This window comes from Chroicocephalus ridibundus, chromosome 9 (assembly GCF_963924245.1).
Source record: "Chroicocephalus ridibundus chromosome 9, bChrRid1.1, whole genome shotgun sequence".
Taxonomy (NCBI): domain Eukaryota; kingdom Metazoa; phylum Chordata; class Aves; order Charadriiformes; family Laridae; genus Chroicocephalus; species Chroicocephalus ridibundus.
In genome coordinates this window covers 41,327,938-41,341,477 of record NC_086292.1, presented here as the reverse complement: position 1 = coordinate 41,341,477, position 13,540 = coordinate 41,327,938, and the positions used below count along the sequence as shown (strand labels likewise).

General features: G+C 54.7%; 1 long non-coding RNA gene across 1 annotated transcript in view; it reads left to right on the top strand.

Moving 5' to 3' along the window:
* Window positions 1-12,532, top strand: part of LOC134520493 (uncharacterized) — a 30,851-nt gene extending 18,319 nt beyond the window's left edge. Inside the window, exon 3 of the long non-coding RNA XR_010072450.1 lies at window positions 11,899-12,532. This is a non-coding gene — a long non-coding RNA (uncharacterized LOC134520493). The remainder of the gene's footprint in view (window positions 1-11,898) is intronic.
* Window positions 12,533-13,540: the final 1,008 nt, after the last annotated feature.

The following is a 13,540-nucleotide window of genomic DNA, read 5'->3' as shown; positions in this document are numbered from 1 at the left end:
AATAGTTTTGTACTCCTGAGGTGCATCTGTTTGTGTAGGAGGACGTGGGATTGTGGCATTTGTGTTTGCAGCTTTTACTGGGCTTCTCAATCAGGCTTTCTTTGGGCTCTGCTCACATGGGGGGAACCTCTGGGCAGCATCACCTCTCGTGTTGTGCAGGTCTTCACGTGCAAACACCGTAGGTGTACGGAGGTATCTGGCTTTGTGCGGGTCTCAGAGCCAGCCTCTTTGAGGTCTCTTTGTTTTGTCTCCCTCTGGGTATCTTGTGCGGATGCATTTGCATATATGGAAAACGTTGTCATCATCTTCTCCCCCTCCCCAGCTTCTGTTCCCTTTGCTCTGCCGACTCGTGGGCATTTCCAGCTGAACGGTGTCTGCCGAGGCCAGCCAAGCGTGATGGGGCTGGGGGCTAACACCCCCCATCTGCATCTTCGCTATTTCCTTCCCCCAGGCGTGGCTGGGGGGTGGTCAAGGCATCGGGGGCATTTTTTCTTATTTTTTTTTCTCCTGATATTTAATAACTAGCAGTAGGCAGACAGTCGGGTCCTGAAGGGAGTCTGGTCTGTTCCCTGAGCCCCCGGCCCCGACACCCTGCTGCTCCCTCCCTTTCTTCTCGCACTGTAGCGTGTCTGGCAGCAGCACCAAAGAGAGCAGTCCAAACCGCGCGCGGCGAGTCTGCTCGCTCGCTCTAATCCACAAGGCCAGGTTTAAACACTATTTGTCCCTGCCTAGAAAGCCTTGGAGTGGTTATACCAATAAATCCCTTACTCCTTCATGAGGATGTCCTTCCCAGGACATTTTAAGTCACTAATCCTCGCCAAGGCATCTCTGGCTCCATCTTCTCTTCCCAAACCCGTACCTGCCCCCCGATGCCAAAGACTTGAATGCCCTGAGGCTTCATCCTGTCCAGTCTGCCATGCTGCTGCTCCTGCTCCCACTCCGCTGTCCCGCTGCCCGCCTCGCGCTGGGGACAAGCTGGGCCACTGGAGCGGCCGGGGGCGGAAGGGGGTGGAGGAGAGACGGGGCAGCTGCGGGGCTTGTGTTAGTAAACACTTCCTTGGGTTCACATTTTAATTCCTTACCCCCCTTCCACATCTTCTCCCCCATCCTTTCCCTTTTCTATATGCTCACACAATGAGACCATTGTCAAGGGGTGATTTGAATGAGGGGTCTCCGGGCATGTTCCCAGCATTGTCAAACAGAGTGGGAAAAAAACCACAACTCCAGCCTAGCCAGGAGGACCAGACCAGACTGAGACAGATGCCTAAATTAGTGACAAAGCCTTTTGAATGTCCCCCCTAGACAAGGGTTGCCTTGTGCATGCGTGCGTGTGTGTGTGCATGCTCGTGGGTGTGTATTTGTGGCTGGGTGGCAGCTTGCATGTCTCCCCATGTTAATTAGTTTTGCATGCATGTCTGATAAGGTGCCAATGAATATATTTGTACTCCTTCCATTGGCGAAAGCTGTCTCGGCGGCGGGGGAGATGGGGGGCGGCGGGGGTGTGCTCGGTGCAGCCTGGCAGCCTGGGGTAATTGAGCTGTGCGGAGCTGGGAGAAGAAGGGGTGAGGGTTGCTGTGACTTCTGGTGCTTCGGCGGAGCTGGGCTTCCCAGCGATGGGATCTGCTGCTTTCGTTGCAAATCATGGAGCGTTTAAAAGAGAACTGAGGCATTTTTTGGTTCACTGGGTCTTTCTCTTCATTTTCGTTGATTGTCTGGCTGAGGGTCTGTAGGCTCTTTCTTCTCCTCTGCCCTGTGTCTCTCTCTCAAGTCCCTTAAAAGGTGTTTATTTCCAATGGATTTGTAGCCGTCTTTGTATATACACATACACATGCGATCACTCACACAAAGCCCCAGCAACAAAACCTCCACCTGCTTCTCCAGAAAGGGAGTCAAATCCACTACCAGTTACAAAATATGGGAGGGAAGTGAAGCGTGTGGGTGCTGGGGTGGAGCAGTGGAAACAGGCAAATGGAAATGCAGAACAGGAGTTGGAGAGGCAGAGATAACGTGCGCTATAAAGGATTTATCAACATTTGCTCAGGATAGAGTTATTAATTACCAATGCAGAGAAGAGTCTTTCTACATCCCCAGCGTATGGACCAGCACATAATGTCATTCCCAGAGTGCTGTTATCATCCATCCATCCATCCATCCATCCATCCATCTGCATTCTGTAGGTTCATACAAGAATTCATTGTACATGTAGGGATGTAAATACCAGTTCACTTCTAATTAATTTCCCAACTAAATTAATTTTGCATCCTTTCCCTTAAATCAACAAGACTTGAGAGCCCACATACATTTCTTGAGCAGACTGAGAAGCTCTAGAATGGGCCAAGATGTCATTTCTCGCTGTGTTCCTGTCTGCTTCTGAGCAGCTGCCAGATGCCGAAAGAGCAAGGAATTACATGGGGCAAGGCTACTCTGAAGCAGAGCTCATTTCAGGAAGTTTTGTGGCAGCACAGCTTGTCTGCTGTGGAGTTTGGTGGCATCCAGCTTCATGCTGGCTCCCATCCGCTTTGCCTTCTCTTCCCTGATGAAGTGCTGGCACTGGCAGTGAAGGGACGGAGAACAGGAGCAGACACCATGCTACGAGGATGGTCCTGCAAGGACCCTGGGTGGGCAATGGCTTGGTCTGAGCAGCAGAGCATGGGGTTAACTCCTTCTGGTGGGCTGGCCAGGGAGGAAAGGACAGGTCATGATTAACTAGGTGAGTTGGCCATTGGCATCAGTGGGGTTTGGGTTGGGCAAGGGCTGATGCCTTTTCTCCCACTAGCTCTGCAGCTGCACTGAGCTTTCCTCTGCTGCTGGGAGGGGTCCTGGGAGTGACACAAAGAGATGATAGAGTAGCCAGGGACAAGCAAAGCCTCCTGCCTGGAAGACATGTCCCCAGCAAGGCAGGGTGGCCTATGGGCGGTGCAGCTCTCCTTTGTGCTCAGAGAAGTCCAGCAAGGGCCAGGCTGCACCTCCCCATCGACCTGCATGAGGCATTTGCGAATCTGGCTGTGACCAGCCCAAAGAGTGCCCCAAAATCCTCGCTGCTGTTCCAGCAGTAGGTACGGTGGGCAACTCGTGAGTAATGTGCAGGAAAAAGGGACTACCGTGAAACGCAGGTCATCCAGTTGGAGAACAAAGGCAATTTCGTGTGACTTATCAGCGATGCCTAATTGCGCAGGGTGAATAATGAGCAGCCGGGGAGGCAGCACTGCGGTCCCTCCTGGCGAGCTGCAGCCGGTGGCCAAGCCCCGTGTCTGGAAAGCCTGAGTCGGTGCCAGCAGATCGCGGGTGTCCTCAGAGAGGTCCAGCCCCGGTGTTCTGCATCTGTGCCCATTTCGGAGCTGTTTGGGCTCCTCCGTTGCAAAGTAATTGTGTTAATCTCACATGGACATAAGAGGGGAACCTGCTGTTGGAAAAAGCCACTCTGCACACTTTGCGGTTGCTCGGACCTTTCATTTCTCACAGGGTGAATGAATTGTCCATCCCTGACCCAGATGCAAGGTGGCCCTTAATCACAAAGTAGAACCAGGTACCAGCATCCTGCAAAGGGCTGGCAATTCCCTCCCTGGCCAGTGCCTTGTCCCTGAGCAGGGCCCTTGCTGGGGACCCCTTCCCGCTGATCTCCCACCCTTCCACCCTCCTCTCCTGTTTGCACATCCCTGCCTCTCCTGAATTCTGCTCCCAAGCCCCAGGCAGGGCCATGGAAACCGCTTTGTCAGAGCTCTTCGCCAGGTTGATCTGCAGAAGGGTTGGGTTTTTTTTTCTTTCCCCGTTGGGATGACTATTCCCACACAAGCAAAAGCCTCTTAATGAATCCGTGGCAGCAAAGTAGGTAACACGCTCGCCTTGCCAAGGCTGCTTGGCACAGCTGGAGTCACGTAATCAGGCTAGGCTGCCAGCCGGGGACAGAGTGGGAAGAGTTAAACTGAGGACAGTGCAGGGACAACTAATCCCCAACAGGAAGAGTGGCAAAGACCTCCCTGTCCTTCATCATCCTCCCCCTCCATCCACGCACTCTTCCTCCCTCTCCACCGCATCCTATTCCTCTCCCACATCCTCCCTTGACTTATTTCTTCTTCCGTCTTTCTCATCCTCCCCTTCTCCATCGCTTTCTCACTCCTCCCCCTGGTTTCCCTCCTGCCCCCGCTCTCTCCAGCATGGTCCCTCTCGCATGCTCCGTCATGTCTCCAGAGCTGGTTTTCGAGTGGGACCGGGGGACGGTGTATTTGGGCTGCGGTGGAGGTCACAGCTATATGGGGATTGTTTAAAAGAGATTTGCCCACATCCCAGCCCATGTGACCAGCCTCAGCTGCAGGTCTCTCTTTCTTAATCTGGAGATAAGCGTGATTATCCGAGGAAGGGCTGTTCGGAGCTTTGTAACTGTGACAGGGGAGCTTTCAAGTCGCACTTTGCTGGCAGAGCAGCGTTTAAAGCCGGGGAATCAGATTCCAAGCGTGGCTTTGCATCTCTTTTCTGCTGGGAGCATGGTGCAGGGCTGGCAGTGGGGATGGGAGCTTTATTAGGACTTTGCTTATGATGCGGAAAAAGAGTTAGGGGAGGGAGACGGGGGGAAGAGGGAGGTGAAAAAATCCCAATTCACCATTTCCCCATCAGCGGTGGCACAGGAGAGATGCACTGATTCAAGCGGATAGGCCAGCCTGAGCCCTGGTGTAGAGCAATAAGGTCCAACAAACCTGGTGTCCGGCTTGTTTTTAGCCTGGGGTCACGTCTCCTTGTTCTGCGCTCCCCCGCATCACTCCGTGGAGACCCTCACACAAGAGGTCTCCGGGGCCCTGTTTGGAAATGAAATGCTCTTTTAGCAGCTCCCATGGCACAGCTTCTCCATGTGGGGTGGCAGAGCCAGCTCTGCTGCCTGATAAGCACGTCCGTGTCCCAGTGCTCGAGGCAGCCGCCTCCCTGGCCTCGTCCGGAGGAAGGTTTACTGGAGGTGCTCCTTCACAGTGCAGCTCTGTAGCTGGGGTGGGAACGCAGGGACATATAGCAATTGTATAGTTTAATATCATATCGGTGTCTTGTATTGCTGGAGGCTGAAATACTTAACATCTCATACAAGGGGCACGGTCCCTGAGGGTTTCTTTCGCCGGGACAGGCATCAAAATAGGGTTTAGTGGAAATATTCAGCTCTCTAGCAGGGGCTGCTTTGCTTCTATTTGTAGACTAGAAACTCAGAGCGGAGACTCGTAACAGCACTGCTTTTGATGGAGATGGGTCAAGGAGAAAGAAACCTGGATGCACGCCGGGGCGGGAATCTGGGGCGAGGTTGAATCAGGACAAAGTGCCAACGCTTTGGACCGTCACTTGGGCAGGACTCGCTGTTCTTGCCGTATCCTCCTTGGAAACGGTTCAGCTTCCAGTGTGGCAGCTGAGGCCAGCCTGATCCAAAGGACACCCTGAAGCCCTTGTGTTCCCCCACATCCCCACCCCACACCACCCATCTTTAGCAGGTGGGAATTTGCAGTGAGAACACCGAGCAGCCCCTTCGCCTGGGTTCAGTTGTGGAGGGGCAGTTGCTTGCCTTTGTCAGGATATCGAGGGATACCCTGATAGATATCATATCCTATGAAGGCACATCTAGTTTTTGCATCATTCTGCCATGGTGCCTTGCCAGCCTTAGAGCAGCCCAGGACACGTACCTGTACCCGAAGGTACATGGATTGAAACGTGTATCTGCAGAGCAGGTAACTCAGTTTACCCCCACCGGTTGCAGAAGGGAAGCGGTTGCAAATACATCATCTTGAGAGCAAGCTCTGAAACATCTCCCACGTTGCCTGCCTGTCCCCAGAGCCCCACACAGCTGCTCTGTGGGTGGAAGCTCTGTTTTCCTTGTGCCCCCGTGAACTTTATTTTTTGCTATTTTTCTTTGTGTGCTGCTTAGATGAATCCTCTTCAGTGCCTACAGCTTATTCCAGGGCTTTATTGAGGATCTGGCCAACATATGTAGCCTTACTCCAGGGCATGGCTCTTGAAGAAACTAGGAGATGGACACAGCATCTTTTTTGTCTAGTTTCTGTAAGACCAAACAGCCCAAATCCCACCCTGCAGCCTTGTTGCATAGATAACACCCATGCCCAAGGGGAGAACAAGAGCTCCCCTCAAAATCCCACAGCCTTGGATCCGGCAGCGGGAACGTGGGCAGGAACATGTAGGTGTTGGCATGTGCAGGCAGGAACACGTGTACGCTGGGGCAAGCATGCCCATCTCTGCAGGCATGGTCCCACGCCTGCCGGTGTTCCAGCCCATCTCCTTGCACTCAACCCACGTGAATCTGCCCCATACCTGCCTGAAACGTGGGTCTGGGGGTGTAGGGCAACCACGAGGGCTGATGGTAAATTTACCGGTGGTAAATGGAGGGAAGCATGGTAGAAGGGACTAATGGAGAAATACCTTTGGGATGCAGTGAGGTAAGGTTTCCTGATGCAACACAAGGGAGAAGGAAATAGAAAAGGGAGCAGCCAGGTAGAGACAGGCGTGAGAGCAAAGGCTGCGCTGGGGCCGAGAGGAAGGGAAGGTGGCAGCCAGGAGCAGTTTGTGTTCCTGGGTGTTGGGTGATGCCCAGGAGAGTGAAGGAAAAGCACCAGTTGCTCTGAATGAAAGCCATCAAGAGGAGAGACGGAGGAAGATGGGAAAAGGATGGAGGGGACCAAGCAGGGGAGGCCGAGCAGCAAGCACCAAGCTTGGGGATTTTTGGAGGACCAAGTGGGTGTCTGTCCATGCCAGGGTGAAAGATGGTCTGGAGAAGGGAGCTGCCACCCAGTAAAGATGTGCAAGGTGGTCGTGGCCCACGGATAGGGAGCCAGCACAGAGCACCGCAAGCCAGAGGCTTGTGGTGGCTGTGGGACAGAGAAGCTGTCGCAGTGCCAGGGCGGGTGGTTTCCCAAAGGTGAACTGAGCTCAGAAGCTGAGATAGTGACCAAGATTTTTAGGAGAGAGAGAGGGGAGCTCCACAGTTGGGTTGGGAAGAGGTGAGTCATTTCTCCAAACACCATGTTAGGCCAAATGCTGGAGTTTGAGCACAAGCTGGGCAATAACATATGCAAGGGACTGGAAAGTTCATTCTCCCTCCTGTGCCTGCACAGCATCCCTGAGCCACACCGGGGCTGCAGACCGCCCTGTGGCACCGGGACCTCCTGGGGACCGAGGGGTCCCTCCGGGGACAAAGGGGAAGGGAAGAGCTCTGGCAGCTGCATTCGGATGGTCCTTAACTCACCTGAGGACTCACCACCACCGCATGGGTGGCTGAGACCCAGGGACTATTCAGGCCCTTGCTGTCTTTGCTGTTGTTCAGGGCCATTTCTTACAAGGCCCCTAGCACCTTGGTACATGAGTCCAGTTTTTGTGGTTGATTAAAAGCAAAAACCTTGACCAAAAAAGCCATAATGTTTGCTCACAACCTCATTGCCATAGTAACAGAGGTCCTGAGGACACCTCTGAAGTAGGTCACCGTGGGCCCCATTTTGCTGCGTCTCCTGGTGCGGCATGGCTCCGGTTGCAGGGTGCACCCACTGTGGTCCAGCTGGGCATCGCCCTAGCACAGCCCAGACCTGCTCGGGGAAGCCCAGGCTGGAGAGCTGCCCACGGGTGACAGCACCCAAGGGTGCCAAGGGCTGTCCTGCACCTGGTCACAGGAAACTTCTGTCCCTCCGGCTGCCCCCGTGCCAGCTCGCTGGTGTCCCCCAAGTCAGGGCTCCCTTCCCAGCCTCCCCTCTCCCCATCCCCCACACCTCGCTGCCTCCCTCCCCCCTTTCCCCCAGCGCCTCTCCTCCTGCTTTGCATAATTTTCCATTTTCAGTGTCCCCTTTTCTTTTTCTCCTCTCCATATGGTGCATCCCCCTCTCTGCCTGGCGCAGGAGCCGTCCTTAACAAGCTCGGCAAAGCCCTCTCTCTCAGGGGCTGCACATGAAAGATGCTCTGTAAAAACAGAGGCAGGGACGGAGCCCCCCCTTTTTCCCCCTTGATTTATATGGGGCCGGGATGTGGGAACATTTCTGGGTCGCGCTTTGGAGCCGCCGGGTGCTCGTCCCTGTTTTCTCCAGCCATTCAGCGCAGACCCCTAAGGCCAGCTCGTCCCCTGCCTTTGATCTGCAATGCAGAAAGAGCAGCCGGGGCAAGTTTGTGCCTCTCTCGTCTGGCCCGAGCCCTCCTTTCGGCTGGCAGAGAGGGATGCCCTGTCCCTGCCGCACCAGGAGGGGCCATGCCCTTCCCGCTCAGTGTCCGGTGGTCTTTTCCAGCCAGCTATTTCATCTCCATCCAACATCCCTGGCACCACAAGGACCTTCAGCCCCATCAGGTCCAAGGCGCTGGGTCTTGGCGAAGCAGCAGGTCATGGAGTTTGCGATACACAACGATTCGGCACGTCTCACCCATCACTGCCCCTCTCCTGCTCCACCGTGGATGCTTGCCAGCGAGCACCCAGCCAGCCCAGCCAGGGACCGAGCGAAGGGTGCCGGGGCTGGTGACGCCTGCCCAGCATTTGATGGGTTAAGCCGGTCTCCAGCTAATTTCTCCCAGCGGCTCCCCTCCTCCTCGCACTTCTGTATGCAGCAGGCAGGGCCTCAGCGCAGGTTCCTGCACTGAGCTGTTGCCAGGGGAGTAGTTAGGCGAGTCTGAGCTATGCGGGGAAAAGGCCCGGGCTGTCAAAGTGTCTGAGATGAACCATAGCCCGGTCCCCCTGCAGCTGGGCCCAAGCATGCATCAGCCCTTGTTTGGAGCCTGGGAATGGCAAAGCCCAGGGAGGTTCAAGGGCAAACTTGCTATTCATTAGTCAGGGGTCCTTGACGTTCCCACTCTCTGTCTCCCTTCTTCTTCTTCTTCTCTTTTCTGTCCCTCTTTTGACAGATTCCTGGGTGCTTTTGGGGAAAACTCCCCTCCTCCTCCTCGCCCCGGCAAAAGCCCTCCACATAAACTTCCCCAGCAGACAAGGCAGGAGGACAATAACGGCAGGGCCACGATGCAAACAAGAGCCGGCGGAGCGGCCGCATCCCTCGGGTCTCCTTTCTCCCCGGTCCTCCCCGTGCTGCCACGGGAGAGCCAGCCAATGCATTCATTTCGCTCGGCTTGCCCATCGCCGATGTTTTATTATCTTGATGCTTGCAGGAAATTGTAACTTGAGATAAGAAAAATGTCAGCCGCCTTCTCCTCTCTCCCGTAGCCCAAAGCGCGGAGAAGTTCCTCCGTAGGAAATGTAAATGCTTGCCCAGGTGCACAGGACGAGCGTGAGATGGAAGGAGCCTCAAGAGGCCGTGCGAGCATCTCCGCCAGGAGATAAAACTCGCAGCGTAGGCGTAACACGGAGCCTCCCTCCTGCCCTGCCGAACAGAATATTTCATAGCTCTTAGAAGCCGAAGCTCCCTTGTAATTATCCAAAGCAAACAGCACGTGTTATTACTTTAAAATGATTTTTTTTTCCCCCTCCCCGGGCCCCTGGAGCAGAATGGAGGTGTAATTGTGCTAAGGAGTTAGCAGGGGAGAGCACAGCTTTTGGTCACATTCAAGTTGGAGGGCTTGAGCCAGGGAGGCGGTATGAAAGGCTGGTATTTGCATAAGCAGCGTGCATCCCTACAAAAAAGAAAGATATCAGGGGCTTGCAAAATTCAATCAAGGCTGGGAGGGAAGAAAAAAAAAAAGAGGGGAGGGGGGAGGGGGAGAGGAAGGGAGGGGAAAAAAAAAATTGACAGTGAAAAAGGTTTTTCTAAGTAACACCCTGGCGAGATTAAATTGTCCAGAAAGTTTCAGCGTGTGAGCTGGTGAAGCGGAGGCTGGGCTGAGGGCAGGGGAGGAGCGGGGTCCCTCCTTCCCAGCCTCAATAGGGGATAGGAATCTGATTAGGCAGAGCGTCCTGCATCCATTTGCCATTATTTGAGGGGTTTTTTTTGCCCTTCCCACTGCCTGGAATAGCCTCGGCGGGGCAGTTTGTCAGCGTACAAACCTCAGCGCTGGCTTTGTAAGGGCACAGGGAGGCACGGGAGCAAGCGCTGGGGCAGAGGCTGAGCTGTAATAGCAATTATTTATGCATTGTTTTTTTAAAAAAGAGAGGGATAATGAATCCACATTCTACTTTGTGGAATGCTTTGCCTGCACAGGGCGCTGGAGGGGGAAGGCAGCATTGGGCTGAGATCGGGTCCTGGTGCAGCCCTGTTTTTGCAGGCACCCCCAATGCTGGACTGAACTCTGCTTGAAAAGTGTGTGCAGGAGGTTTGGGCTCTCCTAAAGCTTATGTCAAATCATCCGGGTTGGTCCAGCCCCTCCCGCCCCCAGGTATTAAGTGCTGGAAGGTGCAAACCCAGCGGGTAGGCTGGGCATCATTCCCACTGTGTCTTGTACTGATGAGCATCTTTATCTGCACCAAGATGAGCTCCTCCGTAGGTCGTAGCAAGCTCAGGCTGCCCAGGTGGAGGGCCGGGGCTGTCACTGCCCAGGGCAGGGCTCTTTACCCTGCAAGGGTTTTCCCTGGTGAGCACAAGGGTTCAGCCTCCTCCTCCTCTCCTGGACTTGGGAAAGCACGCACCACGGTTCAGCTCTCACGTGCCCTGACCTCAGCATCCTTGTGCCAGCCTTGAGGGGGGACACTGGGGGTGATTCCTAATGTGACGTATGATAAAGCAGTGCTGAGCTTTGGCTTCTTGCAGCCTGGGTCTCCCTACACACACGCCAGCGTGGGGTCTGTCCTCTTGGCACCCTAATTCTCCAGAGACAGGCTGTGCTCCTTCCCCAAACTCACGCACGTGGGGTGGGTTCGGCTTCTGCCTCTCTTAAGTTTCAGGCTTGCTTCAAAGTTGCAAAAGGGAAGGGATTTTCCTCGGATTTCCATCAAGTGCTTTATGAATATTGCAATAAAGGGGTTACAGAAGATCTATTTTTAAGAGAGAGAAAAAATACCCATGAAAATTGCAGCCTGGACCCCAGAGCGTAGAGTATTTGCACAGTTCAAAGAGTTACGGTGGTTCATCCAGTCGCAGCCCGGGAACGTCGCGGTGCGACCTACAGCAGATCACATGCCGGCTACTCCCAGGGCGGCTCATTAGAGAGCCACACAGAAGATTTATCTCTCAAAATGGGCTTGCAAATATTTTATAAAATTTGCAATATTTTATAAAATTACAATTTGGTGCAATAAAAAGAATAAATTAGCCAGATGATGGCTCCTTTTGCACTCTGGATCCAAGTGTATTCAAGAATTAGTTATATTAGTCTTTACTCCTTCCAGCAAAACAGTTTATAGGCAAAGCAAAGGGAGGACGGCAAAGGGGTGGGAGTGGGTTTGGAGGCTTCGTGCTCCCCTGTGGGGAGGGGATCCGTGCTCACCATGGGGAAAGCGCAAAGGAAATAGAGAAAAAAAAAACAGGAAAAAGGGAGGAGAACCTGCTGCAAGGTGCGAGATGTGTGGGGCAAACCCCGGGAGAAGTGGAGAAAACCGAGAAGGGGACTTTCGCAGAACGTCACAGCTTTGGCTCCAGCTCGGTGTCTTGGTATCACTTTCTCCAGCCAGGCAAGGGCGCCGAGGGCAGGGAAAGTTAACACGAAGATTAAAACATCAGAGGGCTGTGCCTTTAGTGGCTCTGACATGCAGAGTAATCCCATGCCCCAAAGCCTAGGGAGGAAGGACAAGCGGCAAGCCCTCCCCTGGCTGGCGGTGTGCGGGGCAGGCAGAGGTGGGGAAATGAGACGGACGAGGGGGAGCTCAGCATCTTGGGGACCGCGGTTTTCCCAGTCGGGAAGGGGGTAAGGTGGCCTTGAGCTGTGGGACACATGTGGTGTGGAGGGAAAGAAGGTTGGAGTTTTGCTCCATCAGTGCGCTGGGTTGGTCTATTCTCAGCCAAGCGCTGCTGGACCATTTTCCTGACGGGGATTGTAAATGCTCCATTTTTTTCCTTTCCTTCCTAGATCCCAGCGAGCGGAGAAGGCACTTTTCAAGCCTGTGAGTTCCTTCTTGCAGTTGGCTACCACCTGCCCAGACTTGCCATGTGACGTCTCCGGGTTTCTCCAGGAGGGTCCCGACCTGCTTCTCCAGTGGCCCCAGAGAGGAGATGGCTTTGGCTCATGAACACAGAGGGTTTCTGCATCGCTCCGAATCACGTCGGTCCAGCCGTGGGGAGGGAGCCAGGGCAGCACAGGGAGCCAGGGGATCATCCCACGTCAGTCCTGTACGTTGTCTTCAGTGCCCTAAATACCCCAGAGCAGGACCACAGTGCTTAAGCAGAGGGATCTGAGCAAGCCACCGTCTCACCTGGCAAAATACCGGGTGCGTGAAGGTTGGAGGGAACTTTTAGCACCGGGCTTTGCTCATGGAGCAGAGCTTGGCCCTTGCTGCTCTTCATGCCTGGGCGTGCAGGAGTGCCACCGTCCCGACGGCGCCATGCTCAGAGCCCAGAGGACTGTGAGTCTGTCCGGGGCAGGCAGCCCTGCTGCTGTTTTATCCCTCCCTCTCTGTTGCTGTAAAAGAAACGTACTGGCTGTAATTCCCATTAAAATCCCCCACCCCATGCACTGTTGAAAATAAACTCTCCCTTTTGCAAAAGTGAGCTGTGTGATTTGGTGCAGTCTCGGGATGGAGGAGGCAACCAGGCACAAAATAAACCCCGGCAAATCGGCAAGGAAGCGGGAGCAGCCCAGAGCCAAGCGGCCGGGCTGCGCCGTGCCCCACATCAGGCACATTTCCCTGAAAGCCCGAGCGAATCCCTCGCCGCTAAACGATCTTTATTTGGTCTGAACCCCGTCTGGGAAGTAACCGCTAAACCCAATGCAAACAGACCCCTGTGAAAGAATATAATGAATATGTCTCTCAAATGATTTGGAGCCCTTCTGCCTGCAGAGCAGGGTTCCCCATTGTGCCCGGCTCCCGGCGTGCTCGGGGCAGGCTGCGCGAGGTGGCCGCTTTCCCAGCTGAAACCCGAAAAAAAGCAAACAATGGGTCAAGGCCGGCATTGTGCGAGCCCAGGCAGGCAGAAGGAGCGCAGCCCGGCATGGCCAAGTTCAAGGCTGGGCAGGGGGCCGGGCGCGCAGGGATGCTAATGGGGGCTGCGGAGGCACAGAGCAGGGGGGGTCGGAGGCTCTGCATGCCGTTATCCTGCGCCGGCGTGAGCACCCGAAAACCACCTCACTGAAAAGCAATGGGGCTTGATTGCCCAGTGCAGCAAGGGGTGCTGGGGGCACTGGTGGTACTGGGAGGGATTTGGGTTGCTGGGAGGACTGGGGGGTTCATTTTACTGTGGGGGATCAGTGTTACTTCCAGGGGAACTGATGTTACTGAGGGTGGATTGGTGCTGTCGAGGAGTTACAGGGGAACTGGTGTTACTGGTGGATATTACTGGGGGAACTGGTGCTATGGGGGGGATGCAAAGGGAGATGGTGGCGGAGTGCATGGTCCCGCTTGTGCAATGTGCATCCTTGAGGGGGGTGGGTGGCTGCATTTGGGAGCCCCACAGAGGACACAGCCTCTCTGGGTGTCACACATGGCTCTGGCCGATGCTCCAGGCCCAGGCGAGGACCCCCACACACCCCCCCCATCTCTCCGCCGCTCCCCCCC